We start from the raw sequence: 16,029 nt of genomic DNA on the forward strand, positions 1-16,029 counted from the left end.
GCTGCCTTAACTGGGCCTGACTGAAGACAGACACGAGATATGCAGAACATCAGAGCTCATAAAGATGTTTTTCCATTGGGGGCCAGCAGTCTTAGGCCCATCCTGGGGGCAAAAGGTGGCCTTGTCCCTGCCTACACTTGCTGGCTCCATCTGTCAAACATGTACAGGCTAAAATGAAAAGCCTAAACTTGCCTTCTGCAGCTGAAGAGGGGCTGGGGGAGCTGTGTGGCAGTGCTGAGAGTTATTACTATGGCATTCATGGAGCATGTTGCTATGAATCGATATCTCACCATAATTACCTCATTTGCCCATTTTTCAAATTAGATAACAAGGTTGAATTCTTGACCAGGCCATCCCTCATCCATTTACATTTCCTCCTCTCCTTGGCAGAGGAGGGGAGCCCCTCTTCTGTTAATTAGCATGCTTTGGGATGAATGGGATTACATCCTGAAAACTCATGACTCCTTTTGCCTCTCATACCTCAACATCATCATCAAAAGGTGGGAGGCCAGGCCAGGCTGGCCCCTTGGCGAGGACAGGGGGCTGTTCAACCCTGCTGGCTGTGTGCTGAGATGGGAGGTGGAAGGGAATGAGCTCACGCTCTGTTCAGACAGTGACATTTCCATGGGGCAGGGCTCATCCATCATGATGTGGTGGCTGAGGAGAGCTGTTAACTGTTTCGAGCTGGCTGGCTGCCTCCTGTGCTGCAGACAGGGCTTGCTCCCCTGGGAAGCCCAGGACTTGCAGCATCCCTGGGGGAGCAGTGTATGGGGTGGTTTGGGGCCTAACCTATCCCCCTCGAGTGGGGGACACTAAGGAGGACAGGAGACCCCCACCGTGACCCAGTGTTTGGGGAACATGGAGCATCCATTGGTAGGGGCGTTGCTCCTGTTTGAGCCCCCAAGGTTAGCACTGGGGAGAAGTTTTTCTCCCTTTTGTACCTCATGTTTTCTTCACAGAGGACAGGCAGACCCCCCCCAGTACTTTCCCCCCCCTGCGTGGGTGCTCATATTCTGTACCATAGACTGACATGCATCCACCTCTTAGGGATTGATTCCTGGCTGGACTCATCAACCCCCCACGCAGTGGCCAGGGCTTTTTTGATTCTGTTGGTCAGCAAAACACTCATGCCCATCTGGGTGGCTACTTGGCTTTTGTGAAAATGATACTTGCCCAAAATCAGAAGCTTCTGGAGCTTCCAATTGTATCCTCACCCCTTTCCATGCCCCATCCTCCTGAGCCAGCCTCCAGGGCAATACCTATTACTAGGTATTACAAGCAAAGCAAATGCTTGTAGTAAGATGGCTCATTAGCTCCTGCTTCTCTGGGGATGCCCCTGTGCCCTTCCTCTGCTCTCTCTCCCCTGTAATGAGCAAAGGACCCCACCTTTGTCAGCACTAGATAAAGAACAATTAGACAGTCATTAATCTGCAGGAGGGAGGGGCACCAGCTGCTGAGCTGCTGTTGCACAGCTGAAGTGTGGTGTTACAGGGGCAGGCGGGAGTGCAGCAGTTCGGATCAGAGATGGGGGAACTGTCTTGTGCATCTCCCTTGCTGTCAATTAGTCCAAGAGGTTAGCCTTACCTCCAAGGAGCCAGGAGACCTTGGAGCAGCTCTCAAAACTGCAAGCAGATTCTTTGGAGACTAATTGGGGTCTTTCACCTCTTTTTAGCTGCTTCTGAGTGATGTACTCTGGAGTGCAAGCAGAAGAGGAGATGCTTAGTTTGCCAGAGACCGGGAGTCAGTAAGGCTGTACAGTGCCCTGGAGTAGGACAGGTAATAGAAAAAGAAACCTGGAAGACATGGTCCTGAGGTCACCAAGACATTTTCAACCATTTATCAGCAGTCCTGGCTAACCAGGGATATCCCAGTTGACTGGAGGCTGGCAAATCTGATGCCCATCTACAAGAAGGGCTGAAAGGAGCATCTGGGGAAGTACAGGCCTGTCAGTCTGACCTCAGTGCTGGTGAAGGTTATGGAGCAGGCCATCTTGAGTGGCATCACATGTCATGTACAGAACAACCAGGTCATCAGGCCCAGTCAGCATGGGTTTAATGAAAGGCAGGTATTGACTAACATGGTCTGCTGTGACAATGTGACCCACTTAGTGGATGAGGGAAAGGCTGTGGATGTTGTCTGCATAGACTTTAGTAAAACCTTTGACACAATTTCCCAGAGAAACTATCTGCTCTTGGCTTGGACAGCTGCACCCTGCTTGGTGAAAAACTGGCTGGATGGCCAGGCCCAAGGAGTTGTGGTCAATGGATTAAATCCAGTTGGCGGCCGGTTACAAGTGCTGTTCCCCAGGGCTCAGTATTGGGGCCAGTTGTGTTTAGTATCTTTATCAATGATCTGGACAAGGGGATGGAGTGCACCCTCGGTAAGTTTGCAGATGACACCAAGTTGGCTGGGAGTGTTGATCTGCTTGAGGGAAGGAAGGCCCTACAGAGGGATATGGACAGGCTGGAGCCATGGTCCAAGGCCAATTGTATGAGGTTCAACAAGACTAAGTGCCAGATCCACAGCTGGGTCACAACAGCCCCATGCAGTGCTACAGGCTTGGGGAAGAGTGGCTGGAAAGCTGCCTGGCAGAAAAGGACCTGGGCGTTTTGGTTGACAGGCAGCTGAATATGAGATGGAAATGTGCCCAGGTGGCCAAGAAGGCCAACAACATCTTGTCTTTCATCAGAAATAGTGTGGCCAGCAGGACTAGGGAAATGATTGTTCCCCTGTCTTTGGCACTGGTGAGGCCTCACTTGATTACTGTGTTCAGTTTTGGTCCCCTCACTACAAGAAAGACATTGAGGTGCTGGAGTGTGTCCAAAGAAGAACAACGAGGCTGGTGAAGGGTGCAGAGCACAAGTCTTACGAGGAGTGGTTGAGGGAACTGGGATTGTTTAGCCTGGAGAAAAGGAAGTTCAGGGGAGACCTTACTACTCTTTACCTGAAACTACCTGAGAGGAGGTTGTAGTGCAGTGGGTGTTGGTCTCTTCTCCCAAGTAACAAGCAGTAGGACAAGGGGAAATGGCCTCAAGTTGTGCCAGGGGATGTATAGATTGGATATTAGGAAAAATTTATTCACTGAAAAGGTTATTAAGCATTGAAACAGTCTGCTGAGGAATGTGGTTGAGTCACCATCCCTGGAGGTATTTAAAAAACATGTTGATGTGGTGCTTAGGGACATGGTTTAGTGGTGGACTTGTCAGTGTTAGATTTACAGTTGGACTTGATGACCTTAAAGGTCTTTTGCAACATAAACGTTTCTATTATCCTATGATTCTATGAGGTCCTCTGTGGCTGGGAACAGATTCTCATGTGTTAGGGTGGTGCCTGCAAAAGCTTTCAGCATGTGGGCTTCTCACCCTCAGATTTCAGACCCTGCACAGTCATCTCCAGAGTCTCCCAGCTCTTGCATCCTTCTCCATGCCCAGGCTCTTGTGTTGACACTCATTAAAAAACAACCTGTAATGGACCACCTGCCGCCTTCTGTACCTTATCCTCTGGTGGGAACATGTAGGGGGAGATGGTGTTTTGCCACTGTGCTGTTGAGGAGGCTCACGTACATCCACACGGAGAAACATCCCTTACCCCTGCTGATGCAGGAGGCTGACGGTGACTTCTATCAAAGGGTAACAGAAAGTGTCCTATGAAAAGGGAAGGGGAAGGCTTGTCCAGAGGTCTCCTCCAGGAAAGGCATCTCCTCCCAAGACAAGGAGCAAGGAAAAGGGCTGTTCTGAAGAGATGTGCTGGACTGCACCAGAATATGCCACGCAAGGAGTTTGAATGGTGGCTCGTTATAAGCCCCATGGGAGGGGTGGGGCAGGATTCAGGCTCAGTTATTAAGACCATAAATCATGGAGACAGTCATGGAGAAGGCTGATGAGGCGGGTGTGTGCAGCTAGGAATGCCAGGAGGGAGAGGTGATGGGCATTGGAGGCACACAGTTTCTCCACGTTGCATATTATTTTAAGAATTTTTCATTTTTATGGCAGTGCTGTCAGTTTTCTCAGAAGAAGGGACCAAATGATTTCAGGCTCCCTGATTTCCTGAAGACCCAGGCATGAATTCTAAGTTGTTCCTGATCAAGGCTGGGGAGTGGGAGTGAAACAGCATAGGCAAGGAGTGCAGGGTAAGAGCTGGAGGCAGGGACAGGGCTGGTGTGAGGCACTGAAATACCAGGGGAGAACCCATGTTTGGGGCAGGGAATGGCCAGGATTGAGGATGGCAATGTTTTCACTGCCAAAAGCAGGAGGTAGTTTTGGTGAGTGGGGATGTCAATCTGTAACGCTGCCTGCAGTGGAAGACGAAGCTGTTTAAGGTATCTGGGAGTGAGGCTGTGCAAAGCCAGATGAGCCGCAGCCCTTAACTTTGGGCAGACCACATGGTGCTATTGGCTTCTCTGTTGTCTAGACTGCTCCAGTGCCCAAGCCCTGCAGTTTGTGGTCACTCTGGTATCTCTCTGTACATGCAATGCCTGAATATCTGGAGAGTATGACAGGCAGATCCTTGCCCATTTGTGGCTATCCAAGCCTCCTTCATCTCCTTATGAGTCTTCAGCACTTTCTGGTTAAATACTGGGGTGTCCTCAAACTATCTGGGGCATGGAGAAGTAAACAGTCATTCAGACTGTGCAGCCAGGGCACCTGGCTACTGTGTTTTGCTCAGGGAAAGACACTGTTGGGCTCAAGACAGCTGCCTCGCTCTGGCTTGGCTCTGTCTTTGGTTTTGGCTCTGTCTCAGAGCATCAGGCACAGGTGGAGCTGCATGAGACATGCAGTGAGCTTGAGACACAGGGCGCAGGGCTCAGGCATGCTGCAAAACCCATTCAGGACAGAGGGTTAAGAGCGGTTGAGTCTCTTGAGTGTAAACCTGTTGGAAAAAGGACACACCAGAGATTTCCCTCCACAGTCCAGCTCTTTGCAGAGGCAGATGAAGCTGAGTGCAGCCCGGGCAGTCCATGAGAACAGGCCCTGGCATTTTGGGATGATGACCTGACACGCAAGCTTATACAGAGCAGTAGCCTGGCCACAAGCTGCAGCTCAGCCATTAGGCATGGGGTGGGACACCCTTGTCCTCAGCAGTGAGAAGAATTTTCTGATCCTCGTGTAGGCAGGAGGTGATACCTCGATCTGGTTTATGGTCTTCTGCCAAACTTGCAGGGTTATGGGTAGAGGGGCTGCCACTGAGGAAGGAAAAGAGATGCTCTGGGGGGCTGTAGGCTCCCCTCCCATCAGAGGTGCTGGCAGCCCCATGGTTTGCTGCAAAGAAACCCAGGAGAATAGAAAACTTCCTCCAGGACAGATTCAGTACCATCTGCAGAACAGTCCTACAGCTGCATTTATGCACAGTACTATCCCATACACCCTCACCATCACTGCATCCTCTTGCCTGTCTGGCTTGCTCTGCCCCAGAAGAGGCTGCACAGCAGTGTCCATCTGAGAGCTCTTGGTAGGGGTCTGTCATGGGTTTGATGGGGGCACCTCTGGGCTGGCCAGAGCAGCCAGAACCCTTATAACTGCTGCCTTCATGAAGGGCTCCCTCCCCAACATGCTGCCTCTCTGGCAAGATGCAGCTGTAACATAAATATGACTGGCAGCCAAGTGAGATGCAGCACCCTGTTCCCTTGGAAAAGTCAGCACCTGCCCCAGTGGGCTCCTGTTCTGTGCACACACACTGGCCTGGGTGAGGACTGATCCATCTCTGTCACCCCAGGGAGTGATGGCCCTCTCCAGCAGCGTGCTCCCTCAGGGAGCAGGGATGGGCAGGGCAGCTCTGGGCTCCAGCTGCCAAAACCGTCATCCTGCCTGGCATCCCCCCACAGCTACTTGCTGTGAGGTATCAGGTGCTGGCTAGCCTATCTCTCCTCAAGGCGATGTGAAGTCATTAGCTAAGAAATCCCCATTCCCTCTCTGTGATGGGGAGGAGTACCGGCTCCGTGCCAAACCCGAGGTGCAGGAGCAGGGAGTGATTTTGCCTTATGCTAAATGAGGTAGTGGAGCTGGTGTGGAGGGGTCCAGCATCCTGAGCCCCTGGTGCAGCATGGGGAGACAGGGCAGCAAGCCCTGAGATGCAGGGCACCCCCTGCCTTGGCTGTGGGCAGCAGCCCTCCCCCTGGAGGTCCTCTTCCCTCATGTCTGTCCCACATGGACGTGGGCTCTCCCCTTTTCTCCCCTGCTCCAAGGGACATGAGGGCAGGCCAGAGGAGCTGGCCACCCTGGGGACCAGGGTGCACCCTCTGTCTCCTCCCATCAAAAGTCCTTGGGGCAGGAAAAGGTCAAGATGCAGCTGTAAGAGGCTGAAAGGAGTCAAGGTGGCTGTCCCCATGTAAGGTAGGACAGTTCAGATGGCAGGCGATGGAGAGAGGAGGGTTTCCCAGAGGCCAGAGATCTGAGGGGAGCAAAAAACCAGAAGCAGATCTGTAGCTTGCATCAGCACAGGGCTATTGCTAAGAGAAAAGAGCTGGGGAATGGAGTCAGGGACAGTCAGAGCCCTCCTGGGGTTGTATGTGTGGTGGATATAAGTGACCATATGATGGAAGAGCATGACTGTGTGTGTGGAGAAAGGCAGCTGGAGAGAAGTGCCCCCTTCATCCCCAGATACTCAAGCATAATATAATCCAACACATCTTCCCCTTCCCCAGCACACCAAGCTCATGGACAAGGCTTTCCCAGCCAGACTCATGATTCCCCTCTGCTCTGGGGCTCACATGGGCTGGTGGGATGCTGCTGTGGTGAGCTGTAGCTACAGCCTTTATCTCTAAATCTTCTCTGCTTTTTAGGTCACTTTGTTCTGCTTATAAATCTTGGCCTTGTCATACAAGCTATAAATCTTCCTCTCCAGTCAGCACCATTTATTTTTTCCTCTGGTCTTGTTAAAATAACAGGGTCAGAATGTTTAAAATCCAGATCGTTGCATTTTCTGTAGTTTTGGCTCATAATAAGTATTCTCTTTCTCTCTGGGAAACTGCCATAGACTCACGGCCAGACACAACTGCTTGGGAACTTGAGGGGAGAAAGGAATGGGGGTAAAAGGGATTCAAAGGATGTGCTGAAATGATCTGCCACTCACATAGTCCTCACATGTACGCACAATTCCATGCATGCATGTAGCACACCCAGTGCACCTACTGCATGCAAAGTTGCCTTCCCTGCTTTTACACACTTACCGCCTTGCTGGTACCCTGCACCTGCCTTTGCTGAGGCACAACCTTGCACTGATCAGAGCTGCACCTCCTCCCTTCATCAATCACCCCCATATCCAACCCCAGATATCTGGCAGGGAACCACACAAGTGTTCCTATCCTCCCCCTTGCCAAGCAGAGCTGTTCTCCCAAACCTGGTCTCTGCCATCGCAGCTCAGTGCTCTGTAGCTTTCCACCCTCCCCAGTGCCTGGAGCACCTTCTCAGCCACATCTTTACCCAGTTTTGTTCCTCACCCCTTCCTGCAAGATGCTGCTGAGTCCCCATTTGGGAGGAGCAGCACCTCTCCTCTGCTGACTGCCCAGGGAGTGGGAGATACTCTAGAGAGTTGGGTTCATGTGTTGGCACAGCAGGAAATAGCCTCTGCTAAGCACCAGGTACCATGGCAGCCCTGCACGGGAACATGAGCCTAACAACAAGTCGTGTGTGATGGTGCAAAGCAAGTGCTTTCTCACTCAGCCAGCCTGGAGCCTGCAGAAGTGCAGTGAAGCATCCCTGTGTATCTGCATTACGGTCCTCTTTTTAATGACCATACAACTAGTGTTTCTGCAGGTTTCATGTGAAGGGCTGTACTCACCTCAGCATGCAGTCAATACTCCTTTCAATCTTCATCACTCACTGTCTGGCTTCAGGCTTTGTTTATTCCACAGCATCAAATCACCGAGCCAAAGACAAAACCGGCTCACTCCCTTGTGGCCTTTTTGGTGGGCATTCCCAGTGATCAAGCTTTAACAAAATTAGCATTGCTTCCACCTTTGGAGGTGATATTGCTGTCTGCAGTGCATGCAGGAGGGGCTGAGATGTAGCAGCTGTACAATCAATAGTACAGAGCACCTTGCAGGAACGGCCTGGACCTCAGTCCAGTTTCTAATCTGTCAGCACATCCTCCTCTCCCTCAGGGAAGAATTGCAACATTAAGTCCAGGAATATATTAGTGTGTAGGTTGTGAGAAAGAGTGCAGAAGGGGTGTAAGGCATAAAAAACCCCTAAAGACTAATGTCTGGGTTATCAGAGGTAATTTTCAATAGTGATGCCCTGTTTGAGAGAGCCAGAGCCCATGCTTTTAGGGTATGTATCATTTTATAGCTGACAACACACTGAATGATGTGGGTACTTCTGCAAAGCAGATCCTAGTGTTGGGACATCTAGAACAGGTGGCATTAACAATCAATTTAATTAAAATTACAAAGTGACAAGACAAAAGATGACTGGCTGGAGCATACTCCAGCACTCCGGGCGACATTTAACAATCGTACATGTTCCTTCTCTGGCAGCTGCCCCTGCCTCATTTACCTCCCAGCCTGTGACAGGTTCCTGCAAACCTCAGCCTGCTTCGCTGCCCAGCCCCTCCCCAGCCTCAGAGTGATTCTGGCATGTGTGCTAAAGGAGAGTGGCCCTGAGGAGAAGTCATGGCAGAGTTGGACTCTGTGTCTCAACATGTGCATGGCAAGGGAGAGCTAAACTTGTGCAGAAGTGACAGATGAATACTAATTGTATGCCTATATATGTGTATATATATATGTATGTTGCATATAGATATATATATGTACTTGTTTAATAGTACCTTCCATCTTTAAGACCGGAACCTCCACAGTAATTCCAGTACCCAGCTTCCTCCAGATTCACATCTGGAGCAGTTATTTTCAATATGAGAGAGAACAAAGAAAGCATTTACTAGTCATGATTACTTTCCCCTGAAGGAACCTGCCATCCGCTTTGCCAGTAGGTTTCACAACTGCTTTCTACGAGGGCACCACAGGAGGCAGAAATGCTGGGTTGGCTGGGAGGATCCTTTTGAATTGCTTTGAGCCCTGTCCCAAACTTTCTCCAGGCAGCTCAAGATGGCACTGACTCAGCATCATTAATGCCAGCAGATGGATATGACTGTAGCTTATGTGACCCACTGGCCCACAGTCAGTGCAGGTATCTAGGTGCTGTTACAATATTTTAGCATCTGTGGAGCTTCAGCCAACAGTTGCAGCTTGTGGCATGTAAAACAAAACTGTTTGGCTCTCACATCCAGTTCTTTTAACTGTTGCTCTAACCACAGTATTAGGATAAGGCAATTTTTACTTAGGCTCTAGCTGAGTAACCCTGCAGAACTCTTGGCACAGAGAAGACACCTTCACCCAAGAACATCTTTAGACATTACATGGCTGGCATTGCCCATTCCCTGATGGGCCCATGGAGTAGCTGGCCTCATGCTGGAGATCTCAGGGTGGAGTACTAGGACAAGAGGACCTGGTGCCACACTGACATTGCATGGCTGCTGGCTTGTTTTGCATCTACTAATTTTGGAGCTGCTGCCCTATCTCCTCTCCTTGCAACAGAGGCCAAGAGCAAGGGACAGAAGAAGAGTGGCTTTGCTTAGCAGCAGCAGGAGCCAGCAGCTTCAATAGCTGCAGGCCTGGGGCGGGAGGGAGAGGTTTGGGTAAAGGCACATCAGGGAAGGGCTCTGTGCCACCCACTTCGTGCTCCCTTCACGAGGCTCCCACAGCACTAAATGCCCCAAACCTGCCCGCTCAGCTGCCATGCTGTGGTTTGAGAGCAAATGAGAAGCTTTCCCCAGGGACCCAATCAGACATTTTTGGAAGACCCAAGGGTCAAACACTGTCATGTACCTTGGTGTTAGGCAACAATACCAGCTCTTCCCTGCCCAGCCACTGTAAGCACAAATTGCAGGATGCACCTCATCATCCCAACCCAGCACAGAGGGACACGCAGGCTCATCCACTTGAGTACTGCAGCTTTATTTGAATGAAACAATCCACGTTGAGAGTCTATAGGTTACACGGTGGGTGCGTCAGGGTTGGGGCAGGGGCATGGATGAGGCAATGCTTATAAAACATCTCACCCTGTTCAAAAGGTTCAGTTCAGTCCCTTTGTGTTTGTGCTTTTAACATTGTGGACGGCTTGGTATCATGGTGGTGAGAGGGTCCCAGCTCCGCTTGATGACAGTGATGGCACCCTACGAGATGTGGAGCAGGGACAGGTCAAGACGTGTTGGCGATGAGGGAGGTGGGTGGAGAATGAGGCTCTGTCCCAGAGTCCCCACCCAGGATACTGATGGGAAAAGAAACAAGAGACACCAGAGGACCCACCCCTCCTCCACAGTATCCCCAAATACAGAGTCACTGCGTAGCTCCTTTTGGAGAGGTGCTTCTAAACGCTTCTGTCAGGTCAAAGTATACTTTCTACTGGCCTCAGCGACCTGGAAGCATGAGGGTGGCATAGTCCCACTGGCACTGGATCCCACTGAAGTGGCTCACCATTGGGCCTGAGCTGATTCTCCCTGCCCCTTGCAAGCTGAGGAAGGGATTTTGGTGTGATCCTCTTCTATGGGATCCAGGGATGAAGTCTGCTGCTGATGTTTCCAGGCTGGAAATGAAACACTTGGTGAGGATACATACGGAGCGGGGGGATGGAGTGAGGAAGAGTGTGGGAAATACTGTCTGACAGTCACTTCTGGCCAGAAACAGGAGGTGCCACAGAAGCTTCCCCATGAGACAGTTGTATATTGGGTGACAGCCCCTTTCCTCCACTATGGGCACTGCAAAACAGGCAGGATGGTTTTCGCTGGGGAAAAAAGACCCAAGCAAAACCATGCTGACACCAAATTCTCCATCTCATCTAGAGATTAGAGATTGTCTCCATGCTGCCAGGCAAGGGCTGTGACCAAAACTACAAAGAAGAACCATGTATCTGCAGCATCCACAGCTTTTGGGGAATGTCCTGAGAGATGAATGCATGCTGTGGAGCCTTCTGGGGTGAGATGATAAATCCAGAAGATCCCAAGAATGGGGAAAACAGGACAATCTCATTTATTTGAAAGCACTGACATAAGCCACTTTACCTAGCATTGATGTCACCGGTTACATCAATGCATGGTAAAGCTGGGGATGGGCAGCAGAGAAAGACAATCAAGGTTTGATGAGAGGAAAAGGCCACCTCCAGCAAACTCTCAGACAGTCTTCTTGTCCCAGGATGTTACATACCAGGGCCTCCAGGAAAAAGAAATAACAAATAAATGCACAGGAAAGCTCCTTTGCTCCCAGTCTGTAAATACCTTCCCCCATCAGCATCTGATTTTTCTCAGGGAAACCTCCAGTGTTCACAAGTCCCTCATTACTCAACTTCTATGTGGTACATACTGCTGTCTATATAAAAGACCTAAATACTATTCCCAGTCAATCCTCGTGGCATTTCAGAAAGGGAATGAAATCAATTTTCTCCTCTTACCACACTTCAGACACCGTCTGAGCTGACTATGTTGCTACGGCCTCTCCTGGCTGTTGCTCTGTTTATTGATACCCATAGCTGGTTCTTGAGAACAAGGACCAGTGAAACAAGATATATAAAAAGCCCCCCCTTGGAGGGTGCTCAGGGTTGGAGTGTGGATAGCGGGAGAAGGGAGAGGTGGGGACTGGATGGAAATGCTGCCGCCTCCAAAAGGGGCTTTCAAGTCCTCTTTCCTCCCTGCTGCACTGCTGGCAGCTGCAACACACCCACATCTCAGTTTTCAGCTCTGTTTCCTTTACAAGCTGCTAAGATAGACAACCTTACCAGCGCTGGACCTACACAGGGCAAGAAGACAGCTTCATCTCAGTGCCGCATTATGTATCACAGTCACCAAAAGAAAGCCAGTTGGTGCCTGCCATGCAGACAGGGAAGTGGGGCTGCACTCGCTCTTGGCTGGTTTGGGCTCAGCCTGTGCCCTGAGCAGCTCTAACGCTGAGAGCAAAGGAGTCACTGCTTACCCACAGTGGCCTGCCGACATCTGGTATGTTCCAGCTCCTACCCAGGGCCTGCCTTTGCTGATTATCTGAGACATACCATAGTTATGCAAGTTGTGAATATCTAGGAGTAACACTCCATTATAACAGCTGGGTTTTACGCAACCGAAGGCCACTTTACTGCCTAAATGGCAGAATCAGAGCCCAGTTCCCTCAGCCAAAGCAGACCTCTGCTGGCTAGCAGCAGCAGCATGTCTTTTATTTTCCTACAGACTTGGCTGGTAGACAGGACATATGCAGGGCTGTAGAGCAGCCAGGTACCCTTCACTTGGCCCAGTGCTTCAAGCAAGGGCCTGGACATTACAGCATAAAGCACAACCAGTGCTGTGAGCTCTGGGTGCCGGCACTGCTGGGGTCACTCGCACTGTGTGAGGGCTATCCAGCTGCCCCTGTATATGCTGAGTTTAGGCCACTGGAGGTAAAAAATCCCACTGTAAGCCAAGCATTCATAGCCAAATTTCCTTTCAGGACAACAGTTAATGGAAGCACAAAATTTTGCCTCCTTCCACAGGAGCAAATGGTTTATAGGCCATACCAAATCTATGCGAAACCTGGATTTACCACAGACCTTCACAGCTCTCCACAAAAACCTCTATTCACCCAGCTCTACCTTTGCAACTGCTTCCAGCAAAGACAGTATCTCTACATCTCCCCTTCCCTTGTTCTGTGCCCCATGCTGGAAAACCCTCACCATGAAAGGCAGCAGGGGGAAAGGCAGCGCTTGTGTGCTGGGACCCAAGCGCTACCTGCCTTGGCAGCTTCCCCGAGGGATCACCCATACAAGCACAGTGGGATGCTTGGCTTCTTCATGCACAGATGTGCTGAGGATCTGGTGCTGGATTGCCACATTTTACTAGGACAAGTCCAACTGGGAAATGGGGCCTAAGGACTCTTCTTTAGTCTCCATTGCCTAGCATCTGAGCAGTTGCAGGTCCGAGCCTGCTACCTGCCACCAGTGAAATGAAGGGCAATGTAGCATGGAGCTCATCTTTCCCCTCACCTTTTCAAGAACATGAACAAGCTCTGTTCTATCCTCTCAGCCACCCACGAGACTGTTGTGAGCCCTCTTTTGTCTCTTATGAAGTCAGGATGTGACTCACACTAGGTCCCTGATGGAGCCAACACATGCCCTGAAGTGCTCCTGTGTTCCTGCTCCACAACTGCCACCCAGGCAGCCCCACCAGCCCACTCAGGCTGCACCAGGGCTGGGAAGAGCAAGATAGAGAAGATGCCAGAACAGATCTCGGTGATGCAGAGCGTTAACAAGTGCCAGAGGCACTTCAGTGGGACTGAGCCCTCCATCCCCTGCAGCTACATAGGACAGGGACATGGTGAGCCTTGCTAACGTGCTGTTGGTCTTTGGAGCTCTTCCCCTTTTTGAGGAAGGATGCTTAATGGCAAAGCAACTGAGCGTGTACCCTATACCCAACCCAGGGTCTAGATGTCAGGCACACATCTCACTCAGCCCAAGTGGAGCAGGATGGTACTGCTCTTCCATTAGGCAAGAGGTGTCCTGGAGATGACAGTTTCCTGCAAGCTGCATCCCGTCCCTCTCTGGAAAGGCAAGGTTGGGTGAAGGTGCCCTGGGCTGTCCTGCAGTTCTCCTTGGGTTGTTCAAGGCCTCCAGGGCACAAGTAACTGTCTCTGGTTTGATGTGACCATACCAGGCATCCCCCTGTGGTGGGCTAGGTGGTGGCAGACCGTGAGCCAAACTGGTGTGTGTCTTACTCCCAAGGGGAGTACTGAAAAACACATATATACCACAGCTATCATTTGGGATGCCGGGGACATTCAGCTCCCTGCTGGAAACCACCAGCTGCCAGTTACTACCACAAAGTGTAAATTGGGTCCTGTTAAAATGCAGTTTCCAGAGCTCTCCAGCACTTGTTTTTCTGCAAATGCCTTCAGTATGCATTAAATGCCTTCCCAGGCTGAATGGGATGAGCAGTTATCAGTGGGGCCAAATCAAATACAAATGGCAGCCACACCTGCCTTCTCCTGAAGGCTACACAGGGTCCTGCTGCTGTACGCTTGTTGCCTCTACAAACAGGTGTACACCTGCATTGAGGGCAGCCTGGAAAAGACAAGATGTCAGGGTGGTTTAATGGAGAAAGAGCGAGGGACCAAAACTGGTCTGTGGCAAAGCCAGGAGTGTGAGAAGGCCTCTCTTTTGCACAGGAGAGACTCATAACGTAACTTCTTGTCCTCAGTGAAAAGCAGGGTCCTACTCCCTGGGTGCAAGAACTGGGCATTGCTTGGAGCTGTGGTATAGTGTCCCACTGCACGCAGCTTAAAGCACAGAGCCCACACTGATGTGTACCTCCATGATGTTGCTAGGCCGTCCAAAGGCACCCGGGAGGCAAAGAGGTGCTGCAGCATTTCCAGGGAAAGATGAATATCTTCATGGCTCTGACAGGCGATGGGGACTGAAACAGCAACACCCTGAAGCAGCAACTCCCTGAGCTTTCTGCTTTAAGGCAAAAGTTTGTCTGTTTGCGTGGGGTGACACCATTTACTCCATCTGGTTCCTTTGTCACTGCCTGGGGCAGGTGGGATCCATCAGGGCAGAGTGAAGGACCCCCTGACTATTCCCAGAGGTAAAACTCCCTGCCCCAAGCTTGCTGAGAGCTAGGGGGGTGCAGGGCTTGCTCCTGCCAGCACCTTGCACAGGGATTGCTTCACGCTGGAGACAAGGCTGAGAGCAGCAATGGTGCAGTGGAGGGATGCCAGCAAGCACCAGAACCGCTTGATGCTCCCAGCGACTGTCCCTCCCAGGCTGAGAAGTGCAGGGCACCAACCCAAAAGCAGGATGCTTTTCCTGGCACAGAGTGATAGGGACGGGCTGAGGAGGAGAAATCCAAACCCTGCTCTCCTTTTGGTACTATAGCATTTTCGTGTCATTCTGGACTATTGCACCCATAGGATTTCATATAGAAAGAAATTAAAATTTCTGTACTTTGAATAGGAATAGGGAATAAAATACAATTTGAATCATGTTTACTACACTCATTCATACATCCATAAGTTATTTTTTCAAGAAATTTACCAGCCTAAGCATCTGAACCCCCCCCCTATTTCTTCCATGATTGCCACCCTATTTCCTTCCAGAAAAAAATTACTTCCCAGAAGAAAGGCTCCATATCGCTGCTGCTACAGCTGCTCTTCAGGCAGCACGTTGTGCAGCTCTGCTGGGGCTGCTCTGCATGCATGCCAATCACAACACTTCACTTTAGGAGTTTCTGAACCATTTGTTCACTATGCAAAGTTTTCATATAGATGAAACGCTTTTTCACTCCCATGCGGCTGGGAAGAGTTGTGCTCAGGCGTTCCAAATTACTTAACTCCACATCAAATGAAACATATTAGCTCCACCGCTTTCCAGTGGCTGATCTATGTGGAAGGAAAATAGTCTATTACCAGCCAGGAGTTGCATTTCAGAGCAAGCAGTATGAATTGATGTTCATATTGTTAAAAGCCATGGATTAAAGTCCTGTTGATGACCTGTTACTGGGACTTGCACTGAACTGTGGAAAATTATAATTAAAAAAGTATATTTTTCAGAATACAACGAACAACTATCAAAAGAGGTTTCAAATGAAAGTTTCTTTGTAAGCCCCACTTGTAACGACACAGTAGCATTCACTACTTCTAGTATCTACAACTTATACCCAGGAGCCTGCACACTCACATATTTTCTGTTTTATACCCTGAAAAAAAAAAAGAAATTGAGTATATATCGGCTAACACCCACACAGCATTCTTTCTAATGTATTTCTACAACTACCAAGCAGAGGTCTCCTTGTAAATAAAAGCAGTCTCTTAAATTTATATTGCACTTTTCTTCTGCAGGGACTTTCATACTACGTACAGGAATAATCTCCACCATCACTGAAATGCAGCCACTTCTGGAGCGGAATAAAGCAGCTACTCGATAGGCACAGAGCAACATAAAACATCAGGAAGAGAAACATAATGTTGGGACTGCAACACAGATTTAAGAAGACAGTCTGTAATTATGTTTAAGGACTGTAATTTAG

General features: G+C 50.1%; 1 protein-coding gene across 3 annotated transcripts in view; it reads right to left on the reverse strand.

Annotated features, from left to right (window-relative positions):
* Nucleotides 1-9,946: 9,946 nt before the first annotated feature.
* Nucleotides 9,947-16,029, reverse strand: part of MDGA1 (MAM domain containing glycosylphosphatidylinositol anchor 1) — a 160,873-nt gene continuing 154,790 nt past the window's right edge. For all 3 annotated transcript variants that reach the window (XM_074897020.1, XM_074897021.1, XM_074897019.1), the window contains one exon: nucleotides 9,947-10,577. The gene's annotated coding sequence lies outside the window, so the exon portion shown is untranslated. The remainder of the gene's footprint in view (nucleotides 10,578-16,029) is intronic.

The sequence above is a fragment of the Athene noctua genome, chromosome 1 (assembly GCF_965140245.1).
Source record: "Athene noctua chromosome 1, bAthNoc1.hap1.1, whole genome shotgun sequence".
In the NCBI taxonomy this organism is placed as follows: Eukaryota; Metazoa; Chordata; class Aves; order Strigiformes; family Strigidae; genus Athene; species Athene noctua.